The sequence below is a fragment of the Dermochelys coriacea genome, chromosome 1 (genome assembly GCF_009764565.3).
Source record: "Dermochelys coriacea isolate rDerCor1 chromosome 1, rDerCor1.pri.v4, whole genome shotgun sequence".
Lineage (NCBI taxonomy): Eukaryota > Metazoa > Chordata > Testudines > Dermochelyidae > Dermochelys > Dermochelys coriacea.
This window is the reverse complement of record NC_050068.2, coordinates 162,377,295-162,389,689: the sequence shown is the minus strand read 5'-3', so window position 1 is coordinate 162,389,689 and position 12,395 is coordinate 162,377,295. Positions and strand designations below refer to the sequence as shown.

Here is a 12,395-nt window from a genome sequence, read left to right as displayed (position 1 = left end):
AGATAAGAAACAGGAGGTTCCTTTGGTCCCGTGGGTTTCAACCTGCAGTCCGCGGACCTCAGGGGGTCTGCAGACTTTGAGATTTCCATTTGAACATTTTTATGGGTTTGCAAATGAAAAAAGCCACTGCTCTAGGCGTCGCCCCTCTCTAGCTCCAGGCAGGAGCTTTTTCCATTACACTTTTTTCTATTCTTCTCCCTTTCCTTGGTGTCCCCCTCCCCCAACGTGGGGAGAGGATTTTGAGAACAGGAGTCTGCAGAAAACGGTTATTTGAGGACAAATCTGGCAGGGTAGCAGCCCAGCTAAGATCAAAGTGGCTCTAGCGCACACCCCAGCTGCACATTAATGCACCAGTTGCCCCCACTCTGCAGCGCTGTGGCAGGCAAGCCGAAAGCTGTTTGGGGCGGAGATTCAGCGGAACCTGGCATTTTGGAAGTGTCAGGCCAGAGGTCCTTGACTGTTTCTCTATTCTGACTGGGGTGAAAAGTGGCACGACCCTGGAGAGTCTTCAAGAGCCTGGTAAGCCGAAGGGCAGGAAATATAGGCGCCAACTTTGTGGGTGCTCCAGGGGTCAAGCACCCACCTAGGGTGACCAGGTGTCGTTTTTGACCGGAACACCCGGTCAAAATGGGATCCTGGTGGCTCCAGTCAGCACCGCAGACCGGGCCATTGACTGTCTGGTTGGCAGCGCCGTGTGGAGAGCTGGCAGGCTCCCTGCTAACCTCCATGCTGCACTGCTCCCAGGAAGCAGCCAGAGTCATCCCCTCCCCCAGCCCCCTGAGCCAGCCCAGTGAAAATGAGCAAGTGAGTGAGGGTGAGGAGAGTGAGCAACGGTGGGGGGAGGGAATGGAGTGAGTGGGGGCGGGGCCTCAGAGGATGGGCAGGGCAGGGGGCGGGGCAAGAGCATTCGGTTTTGAGTGAGTAAAAAGTTGGCAACCCTACACCAACTGGGGGGGAAAAAGGGGTGCTCAGCACCTGCAGGGATGGATGAATCTTTTGTGGGCCCTGGCACCTGGTCCATGGCCCGGCCCCCGGCTCCACCCTGATACCCTGCCCCCACTTGGCCTCTTCCCACCCTCTCCCCCCAAGGCCCTGCCTGCCACTTGCACAGGGGTGGGAGCAGATAGGAGGGAGCACCCACTGGTAAAAACAAAAGTCAGGGCCTGTGGCAGGAAAGATCCATGATGCAGGACCCCTCAGCCCATTCAGACTGCCACAGTAACCAGGTGTTTCTGCCCTAGGTGTTCCAGAAAGGGCTTTAGCAGCACTTGGCATCAGCTCCCCTCACCCTCTATCCCTTTTATTGGTTTTGTCATCCCCTCTCCCTCTGAGGGAAGCTCCGATTCCCACAGGCTCTGAAACCAAAACCCCACGTGGGGTGCTAGTTCCCCTTACATCACAGGGCAGCCTGAGGGCTCCATGTACAGATCCGGTCCCTCCAGCTCCCTGTGGCATGTGGGTTTGTACAGCATGGCCAAACCTGCCATTTCCCCAAACTTTTCATGTTCCTTCCACAGGCTTTTTCTGAGGAAGTCAGCAGAGCGGGCTGGTCCATACTGCTAATTAACCCTCTATTCCCCAGGCTCCCTCAAGTGTGGCCTCATCCAGTCCTTTCTCTTACTGCTGCTTTCTCTGATTTTTCCTTTCTCAGGATACATGAGTGATCTACCTCATTCATTTACCCAGCAAATCTTCTGTTTGGCTGGCTCTTAAGTCTGTGTATCCCTGTCTCTTTTTTTTTTTTTTTTTTTTTTTTTTTTTTTTACCATGCCTGCTGGTTGCTTTACTTACCAATGCAGCAGAGCAGTCTGACCCATACTGCCAGCCTGCATATGCCAGTAGACCACCAAAATAGCTGGAATGTGCAGATGGCGGTGTGATTAAGTCTTTCTCCCTCCAGGTTCTCCATGTGTGTTAGATCAGCCTACCCTGCCATTTTCATTGAGCCTGACAGCAGCTTTCAACTAAGTGGCATTGCTGAAAGTTTACTTGCTCTTTCCATCAGCCTTCCAGTTCCAGTGAATGATCTGAAAGTCTGTGATCTAGCACTAAAAGTTCAATATTAAAGGAGAAGAGTGCATCATTTTGTTGCACAGCTGTAAAACCAGTTCAGAAAAGCTTTAAAGCTCACAGAGCATTACTGCAGGAGCAAGGGGCTTCCTGTATAATATTCATGCCCAGCTCTGCTCTTTTTCCCTCTCACCCACCTACCCACCCTGCCAGCTCCTGTTTAAAAAAAAAAAAAGATTTAAAGAAAGAAGGCACTTCAAGGGGCAGGACATAGATAGGGCAATAACAAAACAGGTAGCTGTGGAAGCAGAATCTTTACAGCTGCGTGGCTCATTATGCTGAGTTGCTCAACCATTTCCGAGGAGGTTAATTCAAGCCCTTCGATAAGATGCCTTTGTGTACCATGACCAAAAAAGCACCCCAAAAACGAAGAAGAAAAATTCTTCTACCATTTTTCTCTTTAGAACTGAGCTTTCTTCCAAAGTTTTCAAGATTCCAAAGTCAAATTAAAAAAATATATATCCACATATGGGTTCTCAAAACCATCTGAGAGAATCTTCCTGTAGGTTTTGAAGTTCCCCTTCTCCATTCATCCTCCCACCCCACTTTTCTCTGGATCAGTAAAAGGCAGTAAAGGGCAACATTACAAATCTTATTTCAGCAGAAACAATTACTCCTTTTCCTGAGATTTTTTTTTTTGGGTGTTCAAGACTTTTTCTGGTAGAAAGTAATAACAAGTTCACTCTCTACTTATTCTGTCCAGGCTGATTGACTGGTGCAAGGTCCATTTCTACCTAAACTCCAGGACTTTCTGATAGAGATTTCTCCACAGGATTTTCATTGTCCTTCAAAAAAACCTGTCCTCATGGACCAATTTGCCTGTGTCACCAATACTACAAGTACTTTGCAATGTTGCAGAGCCATTTCCAATTCCAGGCAATGCCCTTAGACTTTGCCCTGTTCTGTTTTTTCACCATTTTGATGGTCTGTCTCGTGTCCATTCTACAACAGGAAGGCAATAGAGTACTTGTTAATAGCCCAGCCATATGAGAGAACGTCTGTACATAATGACCAGAACTTTCAACTTCTTGAGTCCCTTGGTTTCTTCATAATTTATTGCAACTGTGAAAATGTAAATAGATAAAAACTAGAAAAAATGCTTAAAACCCATAATTTTGTGCCTGTGAAAATTTAAATTGGTAAATAATGAAAAATGCTTAACGACAAACATTGATATCTGTTGAAATTATTTAAAAAATTGAATTCTAAATTCTTATATTGTTTGTTTATAATAGTATCAACTGTGTGCTAGTCCCTTACCAACTCCTCTTTAAGGACATTTTGTGCTTCAAGGGCTTCCCAAAATAAGGCATCTAATTATTAAAACTGCCACCTACGTTTGAGCAAAATGGCCTGGAACCTCATAGACTTACAGACTTTAAGGTCAGAAGGGACCATCATGATCATCTAGTCTGACCTGCACATTGCAGGCCACAGAACCTCACCCACCCACTCCTGTAATAGACCCTAACCTCTGCCTGAGTTACTGAGCCCCTGAAATCATGGTTTAAAGACTTCAGGTTACAGAGACTCCACCATTTACAATGAGACATTTTGCCTTCTATAGCATGAATATTCAGGAGAGCTCATAGATTTCTTGCTTGAATCTAAAAACTGTCCACAAATCTGAGTGTTTTCAAGGGATTCTGAGAACTTGAATTTCATGGTGCTCTTAAAAGGACTAGAATACCATTTTGTTTTTCCTGGTAGTAATTACATGGAACAGAAAAAATATTACGTTGGTGGGGGAGGGAACTTTATTCATCTGGAATCCTTGTGTCCAATTTTTTCCCAGATAAAGTGAGTCACAGGCCTGCACCAGATTTTTTTTCTATTTTGTCTCTCTTGTGATCCAAACCCTTCCACATGCATGTTTTAGATATGGTTAGGGTTGCAAATTGTGTTTACGCAAAATATTCCTAAAAGAAAATGGGATGTAATTTTATAATTAAATAGGTGACCAAGGAAGGAGCGCAAAGCATCCATATTTACCATTTCTAGATGGATAAATTCAGGAGCTTGTCAGGCCTACACATTTTTATAAAAGATCCCCTTCCTGCGAGAACTCAGTCAGGCATTTGGTCATTTCCTGAGTAGAACAGTATAGTACTTCATTCAAGTAATTTTGCCTTCTGGCTACCTGGTTTTCAGTGCATTTTTTTTATTGCTTTCAAATAGCTATGTCGTTGTTGTCTGTTCTGAGTTTTGGACACATGGCTCTGCAGTCTCTCTCTTGGTTTGTAACCCTTCATATAGAGGGGAAGGAAGAGGAAAGAAAAAAGACAAATAAACAAACATCCTCGACTAAAAGGTGCTTTTTCTTTGTTCACTTTTCTCTATCTTTTAAGCTTCCGTCATTTGTGGAGAGTTTAGTTTTTACTGCTGCCTACATTCCAGTTGTCTGGGGATCACTGAACACCAGGTGTCCATGAGGGAGAAAAGTAAAATTTACTTACCCTTCTGCGATTTGTCGTTTTCTGAAATGGGCACCAGGTGCCAATGAGACCCCATTCAGGGTGTCACCTAATTTGCATGACCTTTTATTTGAAGGGAAATATGTTAATCCTTCCTTTTGAATCCCTTTCTTTTTTCTTTTTTTTCCTTTTCTGCAGAGAGAGATGGAGAGATATATTGGGATTGCCTTATATTGGGATCTTGTAAGTATTAATATCCATTTTTGTAATATAAATGAATATGTAGATTAACCATCCTGCTTGGCTATAGCTAATCTTTCATTATTAATCAGAATTTATAGTTCATCTTCTCTGATAGAGCAGTGAACTGGGGAGTTAGAGAGACAATCAGCTCTCTGAAAAGCTCCACCTGCTGGTACTATGTTGCAAAGCTAGAGAGAGATTTGAAAAAGGAAAAAATCCTCTGTTCTTGGAAGATGAAAAGGAATGACTTAGTTGTTATGGAGCAGACAGGGCTGATGGCACAAAAGGGAGAAGGAAAAATTATGGGAAGGTAAGTAAATTTTACCTCTCTCTTCTCCTCCAATTTTGCTGGCAAAGTTACTCTACTGGATCTATAGCTGCATGGGTCAGACACTTCTTCACATAAGTAGAAAATGATCACCTCTGCAGTACAGAGCTTTCATTGTTATAAGTTACCTCTATACAGAGTAATATTTAAGTGATCTTACTACCACTTTTTTCTTCTTCCTGCATTGACTTCTTACCTCCTCCGGGTTAGATGTCACTGTGTTAGGCCTTGTCTGTGTGCAAATTTGCAGTGTTTCACTGAAACCAGTGAAAAAGGATGTGTGGCCACTCTGATTTTGGTTTGAGTGGCTTATTTCAGTTAAGCTTAGAGCTATACATAATTGCCTTATGATAAACCGAAATAAACCTGATGTAAATGGAAGTGAAGTGTCCACATACCCTTTGGCACTTGTTTAAGTAAGCAGGTATAAAATCACACTTTTTAACCTCATGTCGTGCACCGCTGTATGTACCCCCAAGTAGTGGGGGCTGCAGGAACCTTGCTATTCCTCTCTCTGTTGCTAACACCAGTGGAGCTGTACCACTTGGAAATATTTAGGGTAGGGTGGGAGTCTACATTAGAAGTGCTACAGCGGCGCAGCTACACATCAGTGCAGCTGCGCTGCTGTAGCGTGTCTGGTGAAGACGCTCTATGGCTGCGGGAGAGAGCTCTCCTGTTAGTCCAAGAACTCCACCTCCACAAGAGGTGGTAGCTATGTTGGCAGGAGAAGCTTTGTTCACATAGCGCTGTCCACTCTGGCCATTAGGTCGGTATAACTTACGTCGCTCACGTCACGCACACCACTGAGCGACATAAGTTGCACCAAAGTATGCGATAGTGTAGCTCTGGCCTGAGTGTTGACCAAGCCTGTGCGGAAGACTATGTGGATTAAACCTGCAGGTAGAAGAGATGCATTACGTGACTTGACACTGCAGTATTTAAACTCAACATTTGTAAGTCTGACCATATGAAGTTTTTGTATCTCTGACATATGATGAATTATTACAAAAAGATAACCCCTGGGAATCAGTAACAAACAAAAGTAGTCGTTCTTTCAGGCGCAATAGTTACATAAAACTTTCTACAATTACAGTATTTTGTCTTGATATAAATGCTGAATGCTTTTGTTTCATGTGTAGTATAATGTATAATAAATACTGTTGGTTACAAGTATTTTTCTTGAATATTAAATATTACATAGTTACAGAAAGTACATTTATTATAATAATAATAATAGCACCTTGCATTTATACCATGTCCTTCATCCAAGAATCTCAAAGCACTTTACAGACAATTAATATGCATTAGTGGCTGTGATTATTGCTTTGAATATTAGCTATTTGTAATAGATTAATAGATTTTAAGATTAATAAATTTTAAGGCCAGAAGGAACCATTAGATCATTTAGTTCTTGTCTGAGCTCCTATGTAACACAGGCCACAGAATTTCACCCAGTACACTGTTTGTCACATGATATTGTTTCTGCTATTTGATTGCATATTCCCACAAACTCAAACAGCTTTCAAAATGACCTTGTAATCTTGCAGAGATTGTGAATATTGTCAAAGTAAATTCTGTCTTTTATTCAAATGATATTTTCAAAACCTTTTAACCTACTTATAGTTCCACCAACTCCCATTAAAGTTCATGGGAGTTGAGAGCACAGGATTTGGTGTGCTCTTTGCAACATTATTAGAAAGGGATTCTTTGATGTGATTGACTAATTAGAAAAAAAAGTGACAGTGATGTTAGACTATGTAATTGCTCCTTAATTTACAGTATTTTTATCCTGTGTAGAATAATTTAAAATGCATTTGTTGAGATTGTGCTCAAAATCCACATGCTAAAAATCATAACAAACTTTTGTTATGTCCGTAGCACTCATAAATTAAAATAATTAAGTTGTTTTTGTTTGTTTCTTTCATAATAATTCAAAGCCATTAGTTCACATACTGGAGTAATGGAGGGACTTTAAAACTTCACTTTAAACCATTTTGGATTATAGGACCACAAAAGTGCATCTGAAATTACTATTTTTTCCTCAGAGCTACTAGAAATGAAAAAAAGCCACAAGGACTATTTTCAAATTTGTAAAATAAAATCACTTCTGATCAAATCAGTCAGGATTCAGCCTGAAATGAATTTTTACATATGAGCTACAAATCCACAAAAATAGGGTTTTCAACAGAAAGTCTGATGCAATGTTAACTATTTTAATCACCCTCACTCTGTACAAATTACAGTAAAAAGGGGGGATTTTGGATATTAATAATGTCATAATTGTAGAAACTATTTTTTAAAACAAAACTTTATTGCTTTTCTTGTGTTAACAGGAGCACTCAGAGGAAATAATTAGCTTCTTGAATTAATGAATTCAGACTCATGCCTGAGCAATTACTCCCACTAGCCACATGATGGCAATATTGCTAATCTTTAACTTTTATTAGTCTGAATAATTTACTTGCTCAATATGTTTTTGTTTCATAAAAGGCATGTAAATTATATGTTAATACTTAAGCTTCTCTGTTGTTTACAAGAAATCTGTTTCATGACAGACTATATTTTTTATGTTCCAGATATATTTGATGCACATTTTGTATTTGACCACACTTTACATGCGTAATTTCAGGAAATTACCTTAATCTGTGACATCACATAGCTGTATATTGGGCTATACTTCTCAAATGTGTGGTGTTAGAAGCTGTTTAAATGTTCATTGAAGACACACAATGGGGGAGCAACAAAACTAGTAAAAAGTGTAAAACGAAGGAATTGTTTCTAAAGATTGCTGTAAACTCAGTTTCATGATGCAGCATTTCTGATGGTTATCAAGCCCCATATCTTCACATAATGCTTTACGTACATTCCCTGCTCTGAAGAATTTTCAGTCTAAGGCACTAGTCCTGCAATCTGTTTTGCGTGGGGCGACCCCTATACCTGCTTGGAGCTCGCTGCAGGAGCAGGACCGAATTTAGACAAATCTACTTAGATAATCATTCAAATGTAAGAGGTTGCAGAGGCAGCACCAGTGATAGAAATGATATAGGAAGGCTTCATGTCAGCCAAAGGCTTCAGTGAGGGATCTGAAAGAAGCAAAAGAAGGCACTTTCTGCATGGGAAGAGGGAGACTCTCCCAAGTGCAGAAGTGTGCCCGAAAGAAGGTTCAGGGTTGAAAGTGAGAGGCAGTAATGCAGAGAGCAGTTAACAGAAGGGTGATGAAGGCATAGGGTGAAATGAAAATAATGTTGACCGTAACAAACAATGAGAGAACATTAGGTTTGTGTGAGGTGGAAGTGAAGTTGGGTCCAAAATAAATAATGTTACCTTGTAACTATAAATAGTTGAGAGGTCCTGTATGCTTCCAGCTCAAAATGAGCTGGATTTCAGCATGCCAGACAAGAAAAAGCGATTGTTATCTTTTTATAAGCTAGAGTGTAACCTGTCAAAGCGTTGTCCCTAGTGGGAACTAAGTAATTTCTGAAATAGTTCAGCTATAAAATAGAACAGGACCTGGCCCCAATGAGAGAGCACAGTTGATTTTAAGTAAGATCCTCGTTAATGTCCACAAATAATATAGGTGATAAATACAGGCAGTTTTTGGTAGAGGCTGGGGAAAATCTGTTTCTTGTGCCAATGTAACTATCATCTTGACAAACTTTTTGCCAGATTATTATTTGAATGAATATTTAATGTAAAACATGCAACCTACTCTAATAAGAGCACATTCATAATTTTTAACACACTAATCCGGTCCAGAATTCACTTGGCTTTGCTCCTTGGTAAGGGATACTTTAAGAAGGAAATGTTGGACTGCAGTTACAGTTGGCTGAAGTTTTCAGTACATGAGCAGCTGTAGAAGCCAGATTTTCTGCAATAAGTAAGGCTGCTACAATCCTGACGTTACTTTGATTTTTTTTAATGAAAAAGCCCATATACAGTTTATGACTTCTCATACAATTATTTATTTTAGCAAAAAGACATCTGCCAAACACAGCAAGTAGTTAATATCCAATTCAGTTTGAAACTACTACATTCAAATAGGAAAAGCACTACCAGCTACATCCTTTGGGATTCTGTGATTAATCTATAGAGAGATGTTAGTGCTTTCTCCATATGAATGTACATGTAACATACTTTATGAGGCATTAAAAATCTTCAATCCTAAGTAAGGCAAATCAGATGATTTAACTCATCCTCTATTGAAATATCTCCCTTCTTAGCTGGAGATGAAGCATGCTTTTATGGGTTTGGCAGTGAGCTGGGATACTTTCATGGATCTGGTAGGAGATCCCTGGCTCACTGGTATGTTGGGTGATCATGGTGCAACCCACACTTACACAATTGGTACTCTGTCCCCTGCTAGTGGCTGGGACATACAGAGAGGTTTGAGCATGCTACAGTCTTCAAGTGAACAGGCCTGTGTCTTTTAGCTCTGGCAGTAGAGGCTCATGCTTTTAGATCCGGTGGTCCAAGGTACCATCCCCGCTGCTGACAGTTGACCCAGCAGCCTCGTGTTACACTGGGAAATTCACTTACTCTCTCTGTACCTCATTTCCCATTTGTAAAAAATAGGGATAACAATACTTCCCTCCTTCACAAGAGTGCTGGGAGGCTAAATACATTAGTGTTTGTGAGACACTCAGATACTGCAGTGATGGTAGCCAGGTAAGTACCTGGGTAGATAGCACAGAACAATATTACTTTCCTACTCCAGATATCGCCTAATATTTTACAAAGTGATGTGTTAAATATTGATAGTATGGAGATTATATGCAAATAGAGCCACTATTAGCTATTTATTAATGCATTATAATACTAACTCAGGTTTGGATATTAGTACCTGTTCTTGGGCAAGGCATATCCCCCACTCATTTTGAAAATGTGTTACATAGTTGGATTAATGAACTAATCTAGTTTAAAAAATCACCCTTTATTTCTTATCACAGGTGTTCATTATTTTGTTCCCAACCAAATTTAATAAACCAGGTTTTTATTGCTCCCAGCCTTTCCAGATTTGTGTGTCTATCCATCACAAAGTGCATATAATCATAGGAAAGATGGACTGATCCAGTTTAGCAAAATTTAGGTCTCATGGTGAACAGGACTGTTGGAAGTTCATAGAGAAATCCATATGTGAAAGTGTGGTGATGGTGGACTTAAGACACAGGATGGGGGAGTTTTCAGAAAAAATAGTTTTATTTTAAAGATGTGAGCAAAAATAAGTTAAAATTGTTATATTAAGATACTTTGTTACATAAAATTTGTGTTAATCCACCAAAGAAGTGTAGTTTAAAAAGCATGTATATAGTTCTCTTTCTCACTCACACTCACACACACGATTTCTGTAGTGATTCCATAGTTAAGGTTGCCCAGAGATTTGCTCTTAAAGCAGGACTAAAATAACTCTCTCTCTCTCTTTAATTATTACTTTTAGTCTTCAAATTTGGCACAAAATTTTTTCAGAGGCAACTGAATTTTTGATTTTGTCATTTTAGAAAAATATTTATGAACTTCTGTAGAGGAAACAATTTAAAATGCTTCTCACATCAATGTCCATCAGCCACCCTAACCATTCTAATCAGCACATTTGAAGCCAGACATTGTTAACATTTGGCTGTGCAGTCCATGTTAGTAGTCTAACGATAAAGTACAATACTTCTTTCTCTCCTCCAACAGTACGCTTCATTAAAAGATAAGGGAACAGGAGGCTGAAGACCTACTGCGGGCTTGTGCTGCCAGGAAGGAAAGCTTAGTGCAGAAGCGTGTTATTCAGAATATCAAGGCAAGTCACAAATCTGTGATTCTATCTAAATATGCCATTGACTAATCCATGATTATGGGCAAAGAGCCCTAAAAATCATAAGAACTAAAATGCTAATGGAGACTTATGCAATTTGTGCTTCCAAGGTCTCCATTTACATGATACTTACATTATAAAATGCACATCCTGCCCTTGGAAACAGGTGATTGGACACTAAGCTGACAAACAGACAGAGACAGAGTTTAACTCGCAGTATTATCAGTAATCAGGCCAAAAAAGATCTTACCATCTAATTACACATGTGATATGACAAGGGAGGACAACAAGACACTGGGAGAAGCAAACTAACTCCCTAGGATAGGAAATAAAGATAAAGGAGATAAGAAAAATGGAAACCTCCTGTTGCTAAAGGCTTCCTTCTTCCTGACTGAAATAAACAGGTGTCTTATATTCATTGAATTACAAAGTTAGATGGGCCAACGACACTTGTATCCTGGTGTGATGAGCACTGTATAAATGCTTAGATGGACAGAAAGAAAGAATACAGTGGATTGTCAGATGTCACGAATCTGTGCCTTTGCCATGTATTTACCATAGGAGAACTTCTCCTAGAAGCTTTATTAAGATAATGTTGATGTAAAAAGAAAACAGTACAGAGTTTAGGCATAGAAGTTTCTGGTTATCAGGGAATAAGACACAGATTATGAAGGGGTGCAAAATTCGGTTTAGGAGCAGGTGGCATAAGGAATACATAATCTGCAGTCTCCCTGATTGGGGGTAAAAGTTTAACGGGTCGAAGTACAGATATTGAGATATGGGGGTATGTTGTCCATATAATGGCTATATTCAGGTGTGGAGTATAATGAGCGGATACGATGATGAGGATGGATCTACCCTCATTTGGTGGGATTTAATGTTCAGTGAGTTTATGGTTCCAGTTCATATGGTCCAATGGAAAAAGTCTCTCAGTCCCTTTCCCATAGTTGATGCATGATGTCGTACCGGCTCATACCTCCTGGTACTGTCGGTGGCCGGTGATGTATTCAATGTAGATGTCCCTGGACCATCAGATGGTGTCCGAGACCATGAGGCGCTGCATGAGCCGTGCGTAGCGTCGACCGATCCCGCAGTTCCGCAGCACACGCTTGTTGCAGGGGTCCCAAGCGCCCCGGGCTCCAACGATCAGGGCATCCATCTGCACCTCGTAGCCCTTGCTCTCAGGGTGTTGGCCAAAGATGTAAATCTCCATAGTCAGAATAAAAAGTTGTTGTCTGGATCTGAGGACAGGACAAGTCATCACAGAGACAGGCTGAAGATGGAGCAGGTATCTATAATGTTATAGAAGTCCCTGGTGTCATGATATAAAACCATGCCTATAGGCTATTGCATAGCAAAAATAAATAAAACAATCTGTCAAAATATGTTAGGCTTAGATCAAATCCTCCTCATGCTCAGTACACACTTCATTATACTTACAGTAATTAGATGCAAATACGATACCCAATATTCCTGAGCTCCATTGGGTATGACTTGGAACCGGGCATACAACTACTTTTTTAATCAACCAACCGGGTGTTTG

General features: G+C 40.6%; 1 long non-coding RNA gene across 1 annotated transcript; it reads left to right on the top strand.

Moving 5' to 3' along the window:
* The first annotated feature begins 283 nt into the window (after positions 1-283).
* LOC122457717 lies at positions 284-10,831 on the top strand. The gene is made up of 3 exons (XR_006277390.1): positions 284-519; positions 4,683-4,727; positions 10,732-10,831. It is a non-coding gene; the product is annotated as an uncharacterized LOC122457717 (long non-coding RNA).
* Positions 10,832-12,395: the final 1,564 nt, after the last annotated feature.